At 41.4% G+C, this 17619-nt stretch overlaps 1 protein-coding gene and 1 long non-coding RNA gene across 4 annotated transcripts in view; one reads left to right on the top strand and one right to left on the bottom strand.

The window, feature by feature from the left end:
- The window catches only part of BABAM2 (BRISC and BRCA1 A complex member 2), a 329882-nt gene that overhangs the window by 164515 nt on the left and 147748 nt on the right, over positions 1–17619 (bottom strand). The window lies entirely within an intron of this gene.
- Positions 4419–16356, top strand: LOC118501044. Its single transcript, XR_004903610.1, has 4 exons — positions 4419–5096; positions 10135–10137; positions 13998–14005; positions 16347–16356. It is a non-coding gene; the product is annotated as an uncharacterized LOC118501044 (long non-coding RNA).

Here is a 17619-nt window from a genome sequence, read left to right as displayed (position 1 = left end):
CAGACCTCCTGACCAAAGCCTACTGTGGTGAGGAGAAGACCCTCGCCTATCTACTTGTTCCCACACTCCAAGAGGGGAAAAGTGAATCTGGTGATAACAAAGAATTAGACAAAAACATCATTAACGAATGACAGTACACATGTTGCTGGAAGTACATATACATACATATATATAATGACTGATAATTTATATATTAATAAATCGCTTCTAATTGCTATTTTATAAAGAGTATGAGTTATAAACATGATTTCTATAATAAGACAACCAAAAAATCTTAAAATACCCAGTAATTTCATTATACCTTCATTGATAGCATGTTGCAAGTTATTTTAAATAGTAAAAATTCCCAAGAAACATAGCAAAGATAGTTTGCTTCAAAGATAGTTTGAAGGGAGCCATCATACAAGCAAACGACAGGAGGTTATATACACATGTACTTTAGCAAAATGATCATGGATGCTTCATATAAGAACCATAAAGACATACATATCCTAAAGTCAACTTGTAAGAATATTATAAGACAAAAATATTGTTGATCCAAATATATAGTAAGAAACACTGAGCCCTGGCTGGTATGGCTCAGTGGATTGAGTGCAGGCCTGTGGACCAAAAGGTTGCTGGTTTGATTCCTGGTCAGAGCACATGCCTGGGTGGCAAGCCAGGTCCCCAGTTTGGGGTGTGCGAGAGGCAGCCGATCAATGTTTTTCTCTCACACATAGATATTTCTCTCCCTCTCTTTCTGCCTCCTTTCCCCTCTCTCTAAAAATAAATAAATAAAATCTTTAAAAATTTTTAAATAAACTTCATTAGACAAGTACTATAATCTTAAAAAAAAAGAGAAAGAAAACACAGTGGTTAATTAAACAACCAACAATAAATTCAACTGGTGATGATAAAGTTAAATTGTAATTTATAATTAAAAGGCAAGAACAGCAATAATCGAATGCCATAACCAACTCAAGCCAACACTGATGATGCACTGAGTCAAAATTGTGGGACCTACAACCGTGTGTATACTTTACAATTATTGCCAAGCACCGAGTGTTGGCCAGACTTCTGAATAGAATAGTGATTTAGAATAAATTCTACTAGCGTGTGCTTTTAATTTGTGAATATCAAATTTTATTAACCCTTAATAATTTATTGTTGGTGGTAGTGACTCCAAGTGGAATATAAATTTTTAAAAAAACGTAATAGAATTACACATCTTTCACCCACAGGGATTGGTAAGAACTGACCTGTATTTCTGGATTAGTTCATAGGCCCCCCAGAGGGCTGAGCAGCCATCCTACAAGGGTCCCTAGAAGCTAAGAATAACTGAGGGTCCCTAGAAGCTAAACTAACTTCACCCCGTCCTTCCTGCCATGCTGGGCAGCTGTCACCACACTCATCCTGCTCAGCATTAACACCATCAGTCTCCTTGCTCTACCTTATAGCGGTTGTAAGATGGACAAGTGTGACATGTTCACAAAGGGGCAAGCACCAGAAATCTCTTCCACCTTAAAAAATAGAAATAAAACTATGCTTCCCTCTCTACAACCCCCAGGACTCTCTCTCATTTCTCCCTTCCCCTTCCCAGACACCCTCCCCTCCCATGGACCCCCTAGCCCGGCACATAAGCCTCTGACCCTCCCAGACACCAAGGCGGCTCCCACAGAGCACATCCACTCAACACAGCAAGTGCTCCTCTCTGCTTACTTTACTTGCTCTCTAGCACTATTTGACACAGGCAATCTCTCTCCTCTGGAATCCTCCCTTTTCCGATTTCTAAGAAATTATATTCTCCTGGTCTTCTCCCGTCAATTTGGCCACTTTCTCCTCGTTTTCATTCTTTGTTTCTGAACTTCTCAATTGTTTTTTGGTTTCACATTACAAAATTTAGGCTTGTAACAAGTCAAATCATAGAGAAGTTTATAAAGGAAAAGTCTTTCCACCCTCACTTTTTAAGGTAACTAATATTAACTGTGTGTGGCCTCAAACAGCTTGTTCTTTTTCTTTTTTTTTTAAAGATTTTATTTATTTATTTTTGGAGAGAGGGGAAAGGAGGGAGAAAGAGAGGAAGAGAAACATCAATGTGTGGTTGCCCCTTGCACACCCCAAACTGGGGACCTGGCCTGCAACGCAGGCCCGTGTCCTGACTGGGAATGGAACCAGTGACCCTTTGGTTCGCAGGCCAGCACTCAATCCACTGAGCTACACCAGCCAGGGCAAACAGCTTTTTCTGTGCTCATAAAAACATACACACATACACACATTTGCATATAAATAACTCTTTGACCTTTCTTTCTGTTTTGTTTTCCCTAATGGAATCATACTATACACATCACTCTACTGATCACTTTCTAAATAGCCACACAATGCTCTATGGCATGCTCCTAGCCACAGACATTCAGGTTGGTTGTAGCTCTTAGCCACTTGATCATGCTACCATAAATATCCATATATATGTCCTTTACTAGTGGGGCTTACTTTTCTTAGTAAATGAGAACTGAGCTTGTTGGGTCAAAGGTTCTGAACATTTTACTTTTTTAATAGAGCTTAATAGATTACTTTTCTAAAAATTTACAGCAATTCACATTGGGACCCATAAATTTTCATCAGTACAAGAGCCTATTTCCACTCATCCTGAATAACTAAGTAACAGTGCTTTGTCATTCTTTTTAATTAATGTTGGCAATCTGAGAGCTGGGAAATGGTGTCTGGATTTAGATTCAACAGATAAAGCTGAGCAACTTTTCACTTGGTTTACCTGTCATTTACACTTCTGTACATATTCTGATCAAATTCATTGCCCATTTCGCTTTCAGCTTCTTAGACTTTTTGTTATTGTCATTTACTAGGTTTATTGATGCTTGTCTATTCACATGTTATACATACTTTCTCTCAATCTAGCTTTGAAGTTTTACTTTGTTTTGGGAATTTTCTGATACAGAGAAAATTTAGATTTCTCTATAGAGTTAAATCTGGTCAAAATAACTGAGGTTATTTAACTATTTCCCTAGTTTTTCATCTGACACTGTTATAATTTTATTTTTACATGGACATTTGAATAGCTCTGAAATACATTTTTAGCTGGTGTAATACAGGAAGTTTGTAAAAGAAAGCCCTTTGTACAGTAGCACCTGGACCATGGAAAATACTTAATATTTGGCAAATGAATAAACTAGTGAACAAATTAATGTTAATTCCTAACCTTTACTCTCCATACCTAGTTATTTTCGGGAACCTGCTTTACACAAGCAGCCGCCACCAAAGACGTCTAGAAACTCAGCGCTGACTCCATGCTTCTCTCCCCCCACCAATAACACACCAAGTTCCCTGAACTACTGGTTTTAAAAAGGGAGCCAAGATCGAGAGTCTAAGTTTACCTATGATACAGTATTCATTCTAGAATATTCTTTCCTGTAAAATGAGGATAGATGCTTTTAAAAATATGGCCATTACAAATAGAAACTACATAATTATATGACAAGTCATAAAATATCTAAGATCAGGGTTAAAGCTCAGTTTGAAAAAATTTACATTTAGAGGGACAAATTCATTTTATAATCTAAGTTTACAAGTAGTCCCCTTTGGAGTTAGATTGGTCACATGGAGGAAGACAATTAAAAAAAGGACTAACACTGATTTTTAGATACCTTCCCCCAAAGGCTGAGTTTCCCTGTTAAAGGTCAAGGCTTTGACTACAAGTCACAAAACCCGATTTAAAAAGAAATGCAATAACTAGGAGCCACTGAAGACCTTTTTCATGAGCAACTTCATTCCATATGCCTATCTCTTTTCTACTTTTTAACTTCTCACTTCACTATTATTTAAGTCAAAAGTAGAAATGCTTAGGGACAGTCCTCCAAACAAATGGAGTGACCCTGGTCTCTATAATCAGCGTTTATCATGACACCTTACCAAAAGTACACATGAAACATTAGTCAGTATAAAAATGGTTGTTTCCAGGAGTTCCTTTTCAAAACTACCATAATATGGCTTAGTCCCTTTGGAGTGGCACATGAGTTTTCCCCGAACTGGTATTTGATTCCTAATGGATACCTAAGTTTGACTTGGGGTGCTTAAATAAGCCCAAAGAGTTCCAAAAATACAAACCCACACAGCGCTGTTTCCAGTTTCTGCAACTCTGCCCGGCGTGTACATGTGTTCCTTCCCATCTGGGAAATTATAAAAGAAGCTCTTGTACCATGGTTCTTAGAAGCTAACATTACAGATGATTATTGTAACCACTAATGGCAGCATTTGGAAAACAGGAGGTGGTTACAGTGTAGTAGGGGACATTTAAAAATGTACAATTGTACATTTTCAGGGCTTTCTTCCTGCACCATTTGGAACTGCAGTGGGCTAAAATGGAGGAAAAGGTGGCGGATCTACTGAAGCTAAAAAAGTGTACTGCCCACCACCTTTATCTGGCATACACACAGTGAGGCAATAATGGCCACGATTTATTGCTAAGATTTAACAGTGGATTTGGCTCAGCATGTGACTATATCAGAAAGGAATTCCCATGGCCTATAGTGAATGATAACTTGATGGTAAGTTCCCTGCAGTCTGGGAGCTTTTACTATTCCTTTTTGCATCCCCAGCACCTGGGACATTGTACATACATGGCAAACTGAAATAAAATGAATTAATGCAGGAGTGACTATTAGAATTGAATAAATGATGGGAATTAACTAAAGTCTTTCAGTTAGAGAAATTCCCAATATTTATCTTTCTAGTTCCTTCAATATGTAACTAAGGTTTCATTAAAGCAACTTCAAATCTGAACCACATAAAAGCAAAGGATACACGTACTAACAAGATTTACCATTTCGCTTAGGTCATAATGGTTTATTTATATAACTATTCTCAAATGGAGCTCTTTTAAATGTCAAAAGGGTGCAGAAGACCCTCCAACAACTAGCTTTGGAAATGAAAGTGAACACGGTCCAGTTGCTCGTTATGCTGTACCCTCTGATACGTTAATTTTCCAAGTGAAGACAACAGCCATTAAACAAGACCTTGTATGTTGAGTGCCAATATAGGTACAAATTACCAATTAACCAAATGCTGATAGACATTAGCTGAACAATAAATATTACAAACCACAAGTCACATAGGAAGACTGTACAAAGACCACTGTATTTCTCAATTCAAAAAAGGCCTACAACAAAGCTATAACCATTACCAGCAAAACCAGTTTACAGACATAAAAATTATAAAGAAGCTATCATATGTCAAAAATCAAGAAAGAACCATTTTGAGTTACATTTGAAATGGCATTAAATGAGACCCAGGATTAATCATGACTCCCGGGGCGACAAAAAACTACTCTGGCAAGCACCTCATTATATACGGGCTCTGAGTTTTTCAAAAGCTGTAGGCGAATTATAATCTCCAAAACAGCATTTTTTTTTAAACTTGTGCTAAGTGTGGTTTGTACTTACGCAGGCCCAGGATTTTGATAACCTAGATTCATCATCAAACTACTTAAACTTACATTTTTCAAAGTCAAGATTCTTTTAAGAGAACAACACTCTCATGGTGCTACCTCAATTCATGCATTTAACAAAAGTAAGTAAAGTATATACAGTATGTTACAAATGTTATGGAGGAAAAAAATAAAGCAAGGAAAGGGGATGAGGAGTGAGGAAGGAATGGAAGTTTAAAGACGGTGGTCCAAGACAGCCTTATGGTGACTCAGCAGCAGCCTCTCACTACTTAAGGCAGGAGATTTAAGATTTAAGGAAAAAAATCCTTGACTCACTGTGTCACGTATCAACACAAGCAGCCCCAATCAAAATATGGGTTTGAATTCTACTGGCATTAAGACATATCAGTGAAAGACCTGGCTGGGTAGCTCAGTTGGTTAGAGCATTGCCCAATACACCAACATGTGGGTTCAATCCCCAGTCAGGGCACATCCAAGAATCAACCAATGAATGCATAAATAAGTGGAAAAACAAACTGATGTTTCTCTCTCTCAAAAAAATCAATAAATAAACATAAATTTTAAAAAAGACATGTCAATAAATATTCTAGGAGTGGAATTAAATATAAGCTGAAGAAATACTGAAGAAAAAGGAAAATGATGTATGTAAAATAAGCCCTTGTTCTCACTGTTACGGAGTATCTGCCCGATAATAACCCAGTTATTCTGGAAATCAGGTCATTTCCTCTTCGTTAAAGGGCCGGGAAACTTGTAACTGCTAGGGAAAGCAGCATCGTCAGAAAGTAAGGCAAATGCAAGAGTGAGGAAGTTGAGCCAAACAGCTGAAGAAAAGCAGTAAATGGGCCCGTCTGGCTCTTTTGCCTGATGCTGTGGCTCCCAGCCCACAGCCTCCTCCTGTCCACGCAGCAGGTAGTTGCAGCCCTGGGCAGGTTCCTGAGGGCCTGGGAACAGCCTATCTCTACCACATACTGAGTTCTTGCTAAAAATCCATTTGATATTTTGGTATCTCGTATGAAGATACCATGTAAGAGAGTTACTTCTGATTCGGTTTCCCCGAATGGGAATGGGAGTAAAAAGATTCTCTTTGCCTGGTCCAGACAAGTTGGGTCACTCCCCATGTATTTTACTAGATCTTGACTAAATGCATTTATACTTTCCATTCCCCTCATCAAGAAGCTTGCTCTCTCCTTTTCTTAATTGGCTGTGGTTTTAATTTCTTTAACTGTGATTGCAAATTCACTTGTTCTATTAAGATGCCTATATGCCTATGAGATCCATGTCTGCCCTTGGTAGTTTCACCGCGTTGCTTCATGAATTCCCCAAGCTGCTTATGCAGTATATGAGGTCTGTCCGGGAAAATTCCAGCCATTGTTAATATAACAAGAATGGTTTGCACGACAATGATGTAACCTGGCAGCCAAGGAGAGTGGACTAGAATGTGCATGTGTGACCATGTGTGACCAATGACGACTTCACTGTACTAGTCAGTGGCAGTGGTAGATGCCGTTGAATGAGCATGTGTACTATGTGGCTGTCACATTCAAAATGACTGAGCAAGTAGAAAAATAAGTCTGTGTCAAATGATTGTGTTAGGCTTGAACATTCCTCCACTATTCAGATGATTCAGAAGGCTGCAGCTATGGGCAACTGGTGATTGGCAGCTTCATCACAACAACGTGCCTGCTCATGCATCACGTCTTGTACAATTATTTTGTGAAACATTAAATCAACCAGGTGACTCAGACCCCTACAGCTCAGTCTTGGTGCTCTGTGACTTCTGGTTTTTCCCAAAACTAAAATCACCTTTGAAAGCAAAGAAATTTCAGACTGTCAGTGAGATTCAGGAAAATACTATAGGCAGCTGCTGGCGATTGAGAGAAATGTGTGAGGTCCCAAGCTGCTGTGCTTGAAGGGTACCAGGCATCACTGTCCAATGTACAATGTTTCTTGTATCTTGTAGCTTCTTCAGTAAATGTCTCTATTTTTCATACTGCAGGGTTGTGTACTTTCTGGACAGACCTCATATACTTTATATTGCAAATAGACGGCAGATTTCTTGAGGGCAGGGTAGAGATCTTTTACTTCCTCCTATGTGTGGTAACAACAGTTGACACGATAACAGCGTTTACTCGACAGTCACTTTGCCTTGTGCTGAAACGCATTATCTCATACAGGCATCGTAACAACCTTAGAAGGCAGGTACTATTATTATACACTCGGGGTTGAAGAAACTGAGGCTGAAAGAGATTAATGGGAAGATGAGTTTTGAACCCAGGTATACTGACTGAGAACCTGGACTCTTAATCATGCATGCTAAACCGGCACATAGAAGAGACTCAGTATCACAACGCTCAGAGAAAGGTTTAAAAAACTTGGAAAGCCACAGTGCCAGAAAGACAGCAAAGGGTTACCATATATTTACTTGTTCTCCATGTAGTGTCTAAATCCTGTGTGCTCCAAAACACCACAAGCAACCTAAGAAACCATTTCTTATTCCCTTTTTACTCAAAATAGACTCTCCTACCTGCACCAGACACATAATGAGTATTCAAAACAAACTGAGAAGTGCATGCTTTATGTGTTTTAGTTTACTTTTAGAAACTATGGAGCAAGAAATTCAAATTCTTAAGCATATATAAACTAGAAGCTACCAAGGCCACTGTGCCAATAAAATGCATTCCTTTGACATCTCAATAGCGACTCAGCTGAGGGAAGAAGATGGCTTCTCAAAGAACACTGGTGAGGACTGTGGAGCTCTGAGCCGTAAATCAACCCTCCTCCAACCATATATGGTTAGGCATGTTCTGTGATTAACTAACTACGCTCAGTGACATAAGAAGAGCTGATTGTCAGGTCAGGAAAGGATAACTGCAGTGTGCCTGAAATAGCTGGGGTGAGTCCAGGACACCGGGATCGAGCCTTTGTCACCTACCCATGTTTTCCAGAAGTAACATCTTGAGCCCATTACTACTAGATGTCATGATATAGCATGGTGTTAGGGTTTTTAAAAAATTTATACCTTATTATTTTCATAAAGAAAGACCACTTCACTGCTCTCGCTGATGCAGGAATCTGCTTGTGAAGCTGTCCTTACCCTAATATGCTGGTTATAGCTTCTGTTTATAAAGTTAAATTGAAACACATGTTGTGCAAATAAACTTTGGGAGGAAAAATCCTGGCTCTTTTTAAATAATGGGGATCAAGGTTTCACTGGTCAAATACTGTCCCCTCAGTTCTTGTGCCGATCGGACAGAGCCTGCAGAACCACCAACATTCTTTGAATAGTCACGACACTACTCTAAAGGTGTGTGAAATGGAGCCTTTTCTCCAGTGGGCGGAAGACGGGGTGCAGAAGGGGAGCCTTGGCAGTACGGCCAGGGTCCTCACTGGAAGCAAACAATGGTTTCTCGCTTCCGCCACCTTCTCTGAAAACTCACCAGAGCTTTTAGGGAAAGAGTGTGGAGTGTGAGGTTTCTCTGTTGCCCTGACACTGTGTTCTTCATGAATCCAATGAGAAGCTGACTTAAGTAAGCAAGTAAGCATCCACCTTTGCGGCTGCTTCACAAATCATACCGAACCACATCGGCAGACGTCTCTGGGTTGTGATTCTATGCACACCTACCAATGTAAGCCTTGCGCCAGACTTTTATCCAATAGCCTAACAAAACAAATTAAAACTATCGTGAGTTTTACGTCAGCCCATTCAGAAAAAATATGAACACCATTTACCACATCTCCAGTATGTCTCCAAAACTGAAAGAAAAGGCAGCTAAAGCTTTCACATGAACGTTTTACATAGCCCTTTGTAAGGGACAGAAAATTACAGCTCTGAAGTGGCAGCTGATACAGTGGTCACTGTGCTACTGCTTGCCTGCCCCCCTCTCTTCTGGGGAGTGCCTTTCTCCTTCAGTCCCCACCACTAGGGCCCAGTCCTTAGAGCTCCTGACCGAGCTGCCTGTTCCTACCCCCTGGGAACAGCTTTGGGTCCAGGGAGAGGCTGGGGTTTTTTTTTCCTTCAAGATTTGTGAACTCAAAAGTCTAGTAAAGCCAGTCCCTCTGCAGAGGCAAAAGAAACCGTCGGCAGTCACGCTTCCCACACATGGAAGGGGCCAGGCTGTGCTGTGCGAGAATAAAGCCGACATGCTGACAGAAGCAGAGACGAGAGCAGAGTCCTGGCACCATTCACGCCCTTAGTGCCCGTGGTTCCTGGGCCAGCTGCGCCCTGCTTCTACTGTGGTTTGGCGATTCAACCTTCTCCTGGCTCTGGAAAGCTAATAAACTGCCCATATGCTTAAGATGGTTTGAAGTGGTTTTCCTTCACTTATAACCAACATTTTCTCTTGTAAATTATTAAACTAGTATAGATGAAAACCCAAATCTGCAGAATTCCATGATAAAGGGAGACTTTCATCCCTGGGTTATTTGAATACTTGTTACACACTACACAATGTCAGGCCCTAATCAGAACCTAGAAAGGGTTGTTAGGGTAAAGATGGCAGAAGCAACAACCTTTGCTAGAGTCATCTGCCTGCAGCTCCAGGCTCTGGCTGCAGCTGGGCTATTTCCCTGGACTTGCTGCTTCCCATCCACGTGAGCCTGAAACAGCACAGCAACAGCACCGGCCCGGGTCTTGGACGAACACCTTGCACTCTCTGTGCTCTAGAGCCCCCTGCAAACCTCACCCAGTGAACGAAAAGTTAGTAGAGGTGCCAATGCCAAAAGCAGAAAATTCCACAGCAGTATGCCATATGAGTACATGAAATGTTTTGCAAGTTTGTAATGCAACTTAAAAACTGTATAAAAATGGTATCTCCTAGCTGTGGAAGTGATTTTTTTTTGCAAAGAGTTTACATGTTTTTGGTTTTTCCATATGATATGCTAAATGTGGGCCTTATGGAAAGCAACAGGCTTGCACAGCTTTGGCAAGTGTACGTGACAGTGCTGAGCACAGAAAGAGGCATGAAGGAAGCACTCAGTAAATGTCAGCCTCACTTCTCTCACTCTTCCAGGACTCGGTCTGACACCATCCCCATTACCATGCTATTCTTCCCACTAGTAAAGCTCCACCTTGACCTTTCCTCTGCAGGGTGCTTTGTATTGTGGGGTTTAGAGACTCTTCCCAGGTGGGTTCTGTCTGTGAGGGAGAAGGGAAAGGCACCCTAGAAGCTCATAACACCTTTACACCCACCCACCCACCCACCAGCAAGTCACTTGGCTCAAACTTCCTGGTGCCCATGACAACTAGGCAATTGGTTACTTCCAAGTTCTTTCAACCACCTGGCACCACATCCTCATTAAGTGGAGACAATCACAAACCACAGGTGTTAAAACAGAGATTGGAGCCTACTAGACACTCTCTCCTTGAAGTAATCTGGGACTTTTGATTTGCATATTTGATGTTATCTGCAGAACCTACCAGGTAGATAGGAGCACCAGAAAAAATGAGAGGCTTGGAGCCATATCCCTCTGCAAGTGGCTGGAGGGATGGTTCCCGTGTGGAAAATGAGCTCTGCGAAGCAGAGTGAATACTGCATCTTTCTCCCTGCTCCAAAGGCCCTCCGCTGTCTGCAGTGGCCTGGTATTCAAGCCCCTCCAAGGCATCTTTCCAAGCCCATTTCCTCCCCCAAGCTGACACACCCTAACTGCAGCAGGTGCCCACACTGAACCTGTCCCTCCATCATGTCCACTCTGCCTCTCAGTCCTGAATGCCTTCTTCCGGCCCTGCCTCCCCTACCGCCACAACTCCCAATTCTACCTTCTTTAAGGTCCCAGTAAGACTCCACGTCCTCTCACAAGACATCCTTGATCCCACCCTCTGATGTAATGGTGTCTCCTCTGAAATTCTACAGGTCTTTAGTTGCACCCTTTATATGGTGACATGCCATTGTTTCTTTTGTGATTTAAAGTTATTTACACATATGATCTTATTTAACTGATTGACAGATTCCTCAAGAGCGATGCCTGTGTTCAATTCACTTTTGTATTCCCAGTGCCCAGTATGATGCCTACCACAAAAACAGGCACCTGGCACCTGGCCAGGTGGCTCAGTTGGTTGGAGTGTCATGCTATACACCAAAAGGTTGTGGGTTTGCTCCCCAGTAGGGGGCCATATGGGAGGCAATCGACTGATGTTCCTCTCTCTCTCTCTGTCTCTCTCTCTGTCTCTCTCTCTCTCGATCGCTCTCCCCCACCTTCCCCTCCCTCCTTCTCCCTCCTCTTCCACCCTCTCTAAAATCAATAAACATATCCTCAGGTGAGGATTTAAAAAAGCCACCCAATAAATACCTGATGAACAATACTTGTATGAAAGAAGGGCCACGTAGGCTTGCCAGTGGACTACTGATCCGGAAGTGGTTCCACAAGCACACTTCCCTAATAGAAACAACAGAGGTCTATGTAATTAGTAGCCTGATTTCCAGTATAAATCAGTGTAAATGTGGGCAGAATGAGCCCAAATTTATCCCTCCATTATCCCTTGGGTTCAAAATAAAAGAAAAACTCAAGTTCGAAAGCCAGGAAATCAAACCCTAACTTACAGAAAGGCAAGAGCAATTTTTTGCCACTTCTAATAAATTTCCAAACAACACACCATGTCCTGTCACTAAGTCAACACCCATTCATGATTTACCTGCCACGGGCAAGACACTCTGATAGACACATGAGAAAAAAATGGCAAAAACCAGGCTCTTGCTTGAAAAGGCAGATGTAAACACATAAAGGTGAGGAAAGTTATTTTCTTCTCTTCAGTAAGAGACCCTGTAAGACAGTATGTGATTACCTGTCAAAAGCCCTACAAGGAAAGGCTGACAAATTCATCAGCTGTTTCTGTGTTGAGAATGAATTTATCGGACTCTTTCCTGGCATTAGGCTTTTACAAGAGAGGAGATAAAGCAAGCAGGGAAGTAATAGGTATCCCAAGACGAAAATACAATACTTCTCAAAGTGGCAAAAGGTAGAGAAGGAGGGTCTGGCTTTCTCAGCCTCCATGATGTTAAAAACCAAGATTTGGATGTTTTCCAGCAAAGAATGTTCTACCTCTTACATATTTCAGACTATCCAGTTCAAAATGCATAGAGAGAGAAGACAAACGCCAGGTCAGAACTGCAAATGTGGCATAACATTTGTGAACAGCACGCCGCTGGAGCCTGAATGAATGGAGCCTTGCTACTCAGACCAGCAGCGGCTTCACCTGCGGGATACTTAATGTGATCTGTATGTACATTAAAGTTTGAGAAGCACTTAAAGTTACAGAAGTAGCACTTAAGGAAAAGCAAATGGATCCAAAGATGAAACAAAGCCTGAAAAGCAGTGGACTGAGATATCCATCCTGTGATTAAACAGGAGGAGAACACAGATGAACTGTGATGATTCCACTGGGTGAAGAGAGTACAAGGTATCTTAGAGATTATGACTTAAAAATAAGTGTCTACGGCATATGCCAAAAATGGAGGAATGAATCATGGCAGAAGCTGAAAAGTACAACAAAGTATTCTCAAATATTCTTACAACTGGCCACATCAGTATGCTATGGAGAGGCCAGGGGTAGGGGGTGGGGCAGGTGGAGAGAGCTGAGACTATGCCCGTTTGGGTCAATGGCAATGGCAAAAATGTGCCGTAATTGTAATATGTATGAGGGTAAATAAAATCAGAGACCGTTAAAGGTAGAAAGGACCCCTCACAGATCTGGTCCCGTAGCTGTCGCCTGTGTTCCGAGGAGGAGAACTGGGGATCATGTGTACCTTAAGAGTCTGTGTCTCAGAGCAGCCACTATTCTGTTTTGTATACTGGGCAGTGGGAGAAAGACTTTATTTGTATAAAGGTTTCCAGCATATTAAAAATAAAGTTTGTGACCATTGACTCCAACACCCATACTTCACAAGTTTACAGATGGAAAGACTGAGATAAGGGAAGTGATTTGTCTAATTTGTATGGCTAATTAGTCACAGGGCTGAAACCCAAACCCATGACTGCTGATTCCCGCATCAAAGCCTTTTTTCACTACATCATTCTGCTACATCCAAATTTGCTTGGAAAACTCTTTGCCACTTACTAAATGAGGTCTGTGTGAATCAAAAAGGAAATGTAATATCCAAAGAGGAGGGAGTTATGAAGAGTAGGAGTCATATGAGAAAGAACATATTGTATTAAAAGCTCCAAAAAATGAAAAATTATAAATGTTGGACTTAGCATAACTATTGAGTGGGTGGCTTTGTTATTTAGAACTTTACTAAGTATAGAACTGCTGACGACCAGATTTAGAACTATAAATTGAGTTAGACTTTATCATTGACTTAGGTTAGTGAATAGTTCTTTAATTTCTAAACTAATGAGAAGTTTAAGATAGACCAATTGACGAACATTTGCAGTTTTGCGCTTATGATCAGAACCTGTGACATTTCACGATGCATTAATGATGATGAAAGTATTGAAGCCTCCTAGCAAACTGTAATCCTCCAGAGAAGCTATTAACAGCTTAACATTTCTAGTTCACATTGGAATGTGAATTCAACTTATTGAAAAAGTTTACACTAAATAAGCATGAAAAACATAATTAAGATAGCAAACTAGGTTGAGCCCTTCAGATTCTTGAGTTTCTTGGGTCTATTATGGAATCAAATGTTCGTAAGTATACAAGAAAACCTGTATAACAATCCAAAGCAGGTTGCACGAACTATGTTAAAAAACAAACCATGTTAAAAAATAATACAACAGCAAAAAAACCTTCCCAATGTCTCAAAAAACTAAAATGGGCTTTTGCCCAGATAAATCATAGCTGGACCCATGCTGCCTATGCAGCCCGGGCAACATGTGTTGCAGATGTTTTAATTTTCTTCTGTCTTCAGTTACTTCCATTCTCCTTACCTACTGCGGATACTCTGGGGGGCTGACCTCAGGATTCAATCGTTCACTGATTCTACAAACGTGTAAATGTCCCACTGTGAGTTAGGCACCACCTCGAGGCACTAGAGACACAAGCCCTCAAAACTTTCACAGTTAAGTAGGAAAAAATAAACAAGAACTTCCAGTCAAGATGGTGGCATAGGCAGGCATGGCTCACCTCTTAACACTACCACATTGAAATTACAACTAAAGTATAGAAAAACCATCACTCAGAACCATCAGAAACCGAGATGAATGGAAGTCTGACAACTACAGAATTAAAGAAACTACATCCATCCAGATGGGTAAGAGGGGGTGCAGATGCAGAATGGGCTGGTCCCTGACACACGTACGGTGGATAAAAATTCAGAAGGGATATATTAGGAGCAAGGAGCCCCAGCCGAGAGTTCCAGGGCCAAGAATATAAGTCCGCACAACTTCTAAGTGGAAAAACCAGCAGGGATTGAGTCACTGGAAGAAAGTGCTGGAGCCCCCACACAGGCTCACCTACTCAGACTCACTGCCTCTGAGCTCCAGCACCAGGGTGGCAGCTTGAAAGGCACCAGTGGCATAAGGGGAGAGACTGAAGTGTCTGGCATCAAGGTGAGCAGAGGTCACTGTCCCTTTCCTAAACCCTGCCCCCACAGAGCCGGCAAGCTGGTGCCACATTTGAGACTCCATCAACCTGGCGAACACTGTTTGACTCGCCTTGGAAATCCCCAGATATGCTGCCCCACCCAGTTATGGGGCCTCCCAAACTCCTTTTCCATGTGAGTGGCTGGTCGTGGCTCAGGCTTCACAACTTCCTAAAGCCTACCAAACCAGCAACAGCTGGTCTCACTGCGCCCCAGACCCAGCACTAGCAGCAGCCAACCTAGATTCACAGCTTGGCTTCTCCTGGGAATCTCCAAGACCAGCACAAGTAGCAGCCATCTCATATTGCTTTATAACTCAGGCAGGGTGGCCCTGGGAAAAACACAGGTGGGGACTGACCTTGGCCTGCACCACCTTGGAAACCCCAGGGCCAGCGCACCCAGTGGACAGCTACAGGCCACACTGGAACTCATGACCCATGCTTTCCCCACTGCTATCCAACAGCTTGCCAGGTACAAGGCGGCATGCTGTGCAGTGTGGGGGGCGACAGACAGTGAACGAGACCTGTCCTTAGAGAACGAACTACCTCTGCCTTCTCCCCTTCTTGCTGTGGTCACAGTCTCCTGTCTCTTACCTCCTGCCATGACTCTCTCACACCCGTTTTCATGGCTGGAGAGATGCTACAACAGTTCTGAAGAACTACAAATGTGACTCAGAAGAGGTACTGTGTGAAATGAGTTTACTGAGTATGTAACAATCCTTTATGAAGCTCAAAATAGAACAAATGACACAGAAATAAAGTAGTATTACTTCTGAATATCTGATGTTGGATAAGCAAGCCAAAGACCAACCCAAGAAATGTTAGGAGTTCTGCACAAGTGAGCTGCTCACTCCCAAACTTTTAATGTTTTGTTTGGTCAAAGAGATCACCTAAGAGGCTCTCAGAAATCAGAGTCAGGCCCCTGACTAAAAGAAATGGGACAGCAGCTTCCTAAAGAAGCTATGGAATCTTCAGTTGTTCAATTATCTGTGAAGATAACAGTATTGTTCTAACTTCAGTGATAGTTCAGGAGAAACCCACTGCGAGACAAAGGCAGAGGGAGGAGAATAACTCATGAAATACCACTTCACTAAGTCAGTAACGAATTCCCTCAATCAAGCTCATAATACAAAATATGTTATGCGTAATATCATTTCTGCAATTCTGATTTACCTATCTGGAACACTGGATGCAAGGTCTTGGTAGAATTTTGAGAAGCTTGTAGGTATTGAGTAAATTTTCCCATAAAACAAATATTCTAAAACTCAAGATATCACATATGGAATCACATCATTACTTTAAAAGTTTTATGGAAAAGAGAAAAGAAAACTCTCCCAATAAAACAAAACCAAACTGTAGGCTTGTTTCTAGAGTAGTCAAATGAACGTCCTTTAGAAGTCACTTTAACACAGGAACACAGAGGAAAACTCAATGTTGTTATGTTTCTTGTCCTTAGTGCTATGTCAGGGAGGTCAGTGGCTTCGGTTTACCTCCAACTGGTCTCTCTTAAAAACACCAACTGACTGGACTATTCCTGGAACTGCTCTAACCGCCCCTAGCACTTCATCCTCTCGCACACAGCGACGCACTGGGAACAGTGGTAATATGTGAAGTGAGTTCAAAGATCCCGTCACTGAAGGCATTGTTTTCCTGCATCCTACCTACTGTAATTGAAAACTGGGAATTTACTGGAATTGAGGATTTATTATGAGTCAGATGGTTGATAGCCTTTCCAACCAAAACATCTGCTCTACAAAGGCACAACTGCTACAGTCCATTTCCTCTTGGACCTGGAGAATGACCAAATTGTAGCTTAGCCCTTTCCTTAAAGACACACGGGCCTAAAACGAGAAATGACATAAAAGCAGTCTTCTACATCACCTTCCAACTTCCACTACTTTCTTTGATGGTATTAAAAATATAATAAAACATGAGACTTAACATAATTTTTGAACATTAAAAAATTATAGTCAGCTGAGGGGAATAATAAGGACTTTATCAGATTGTTCAAATTTATAGCAGCACAGCTGAAACCAATTATTTCTTTAGTACCTGAGGAAAGAAGGGACAAGTATTACGTAAACACAGTGGGAAAGGGTTTCATCATTCATTCATTCAACAAATATTTACTGAGCACTTCTATGTGTCAAGCTCTATTCTAGGAACAAGTGGTGAACAAGCTAGATAATGACCCACCCACGTGGAGCTTGCTTTTCAACAGGAGATAACAATAAACAAGTAACCCAATTCATAAACGGTCTTCAAAGCACTACAGGTTTTCAATAGTCTATTTGCTACAATTGGCACCAAGATTTTTCCAGCAACTATAGGTGGTAAGATAGGTTTTAGGGACCATACCACCCCAGAGCAGTGGTTCAAATTCTGGCACTTGTTAAAAATCACATTCCTGGGCCCTACCACTGGAGATTATAATTCAGTCATAAGTGTGGGTAGGCCAAGGAAATCTGAACTTTTTTTAAAAAACACCTCACCAGGAGATTGAACTGCCCAGCCAGGTTTGCAGTCTGCTGCCCTAGAGTACCAACCTCCAAACACTGAAAGTCATATCCTCAGTAAAACAATGTTTGAACTCATCAATATGTCTGTAAGTATTTACTTAAGAGCTATACACATAAACTGATGAACTAATACATTATGACTATCATAA

Source organism: Phyllostomus discolor, chromosome 6 (assembly GCF_004126475.2).
Source record: "Phyllostomus discolor isolate MPI-MPIP mPhyDis1 chromosome 6, mPhyDis1.pri.v3, whole genome shotgun sequence".
In the NCBI taxonomy this organism is placed as follows: domain Eukaryota; kingdom Metazoa; phylum Chordata; class Mammalia; order Chiroptera; family Phyllostomidae; genus Phyllostomus; species Phyllostomus discolor.
The sequence above is the reverse complement of the archived record's forward strand: the minus strand, read 5'-3'. Positions and strand labels throughout refer to the sequence as shown.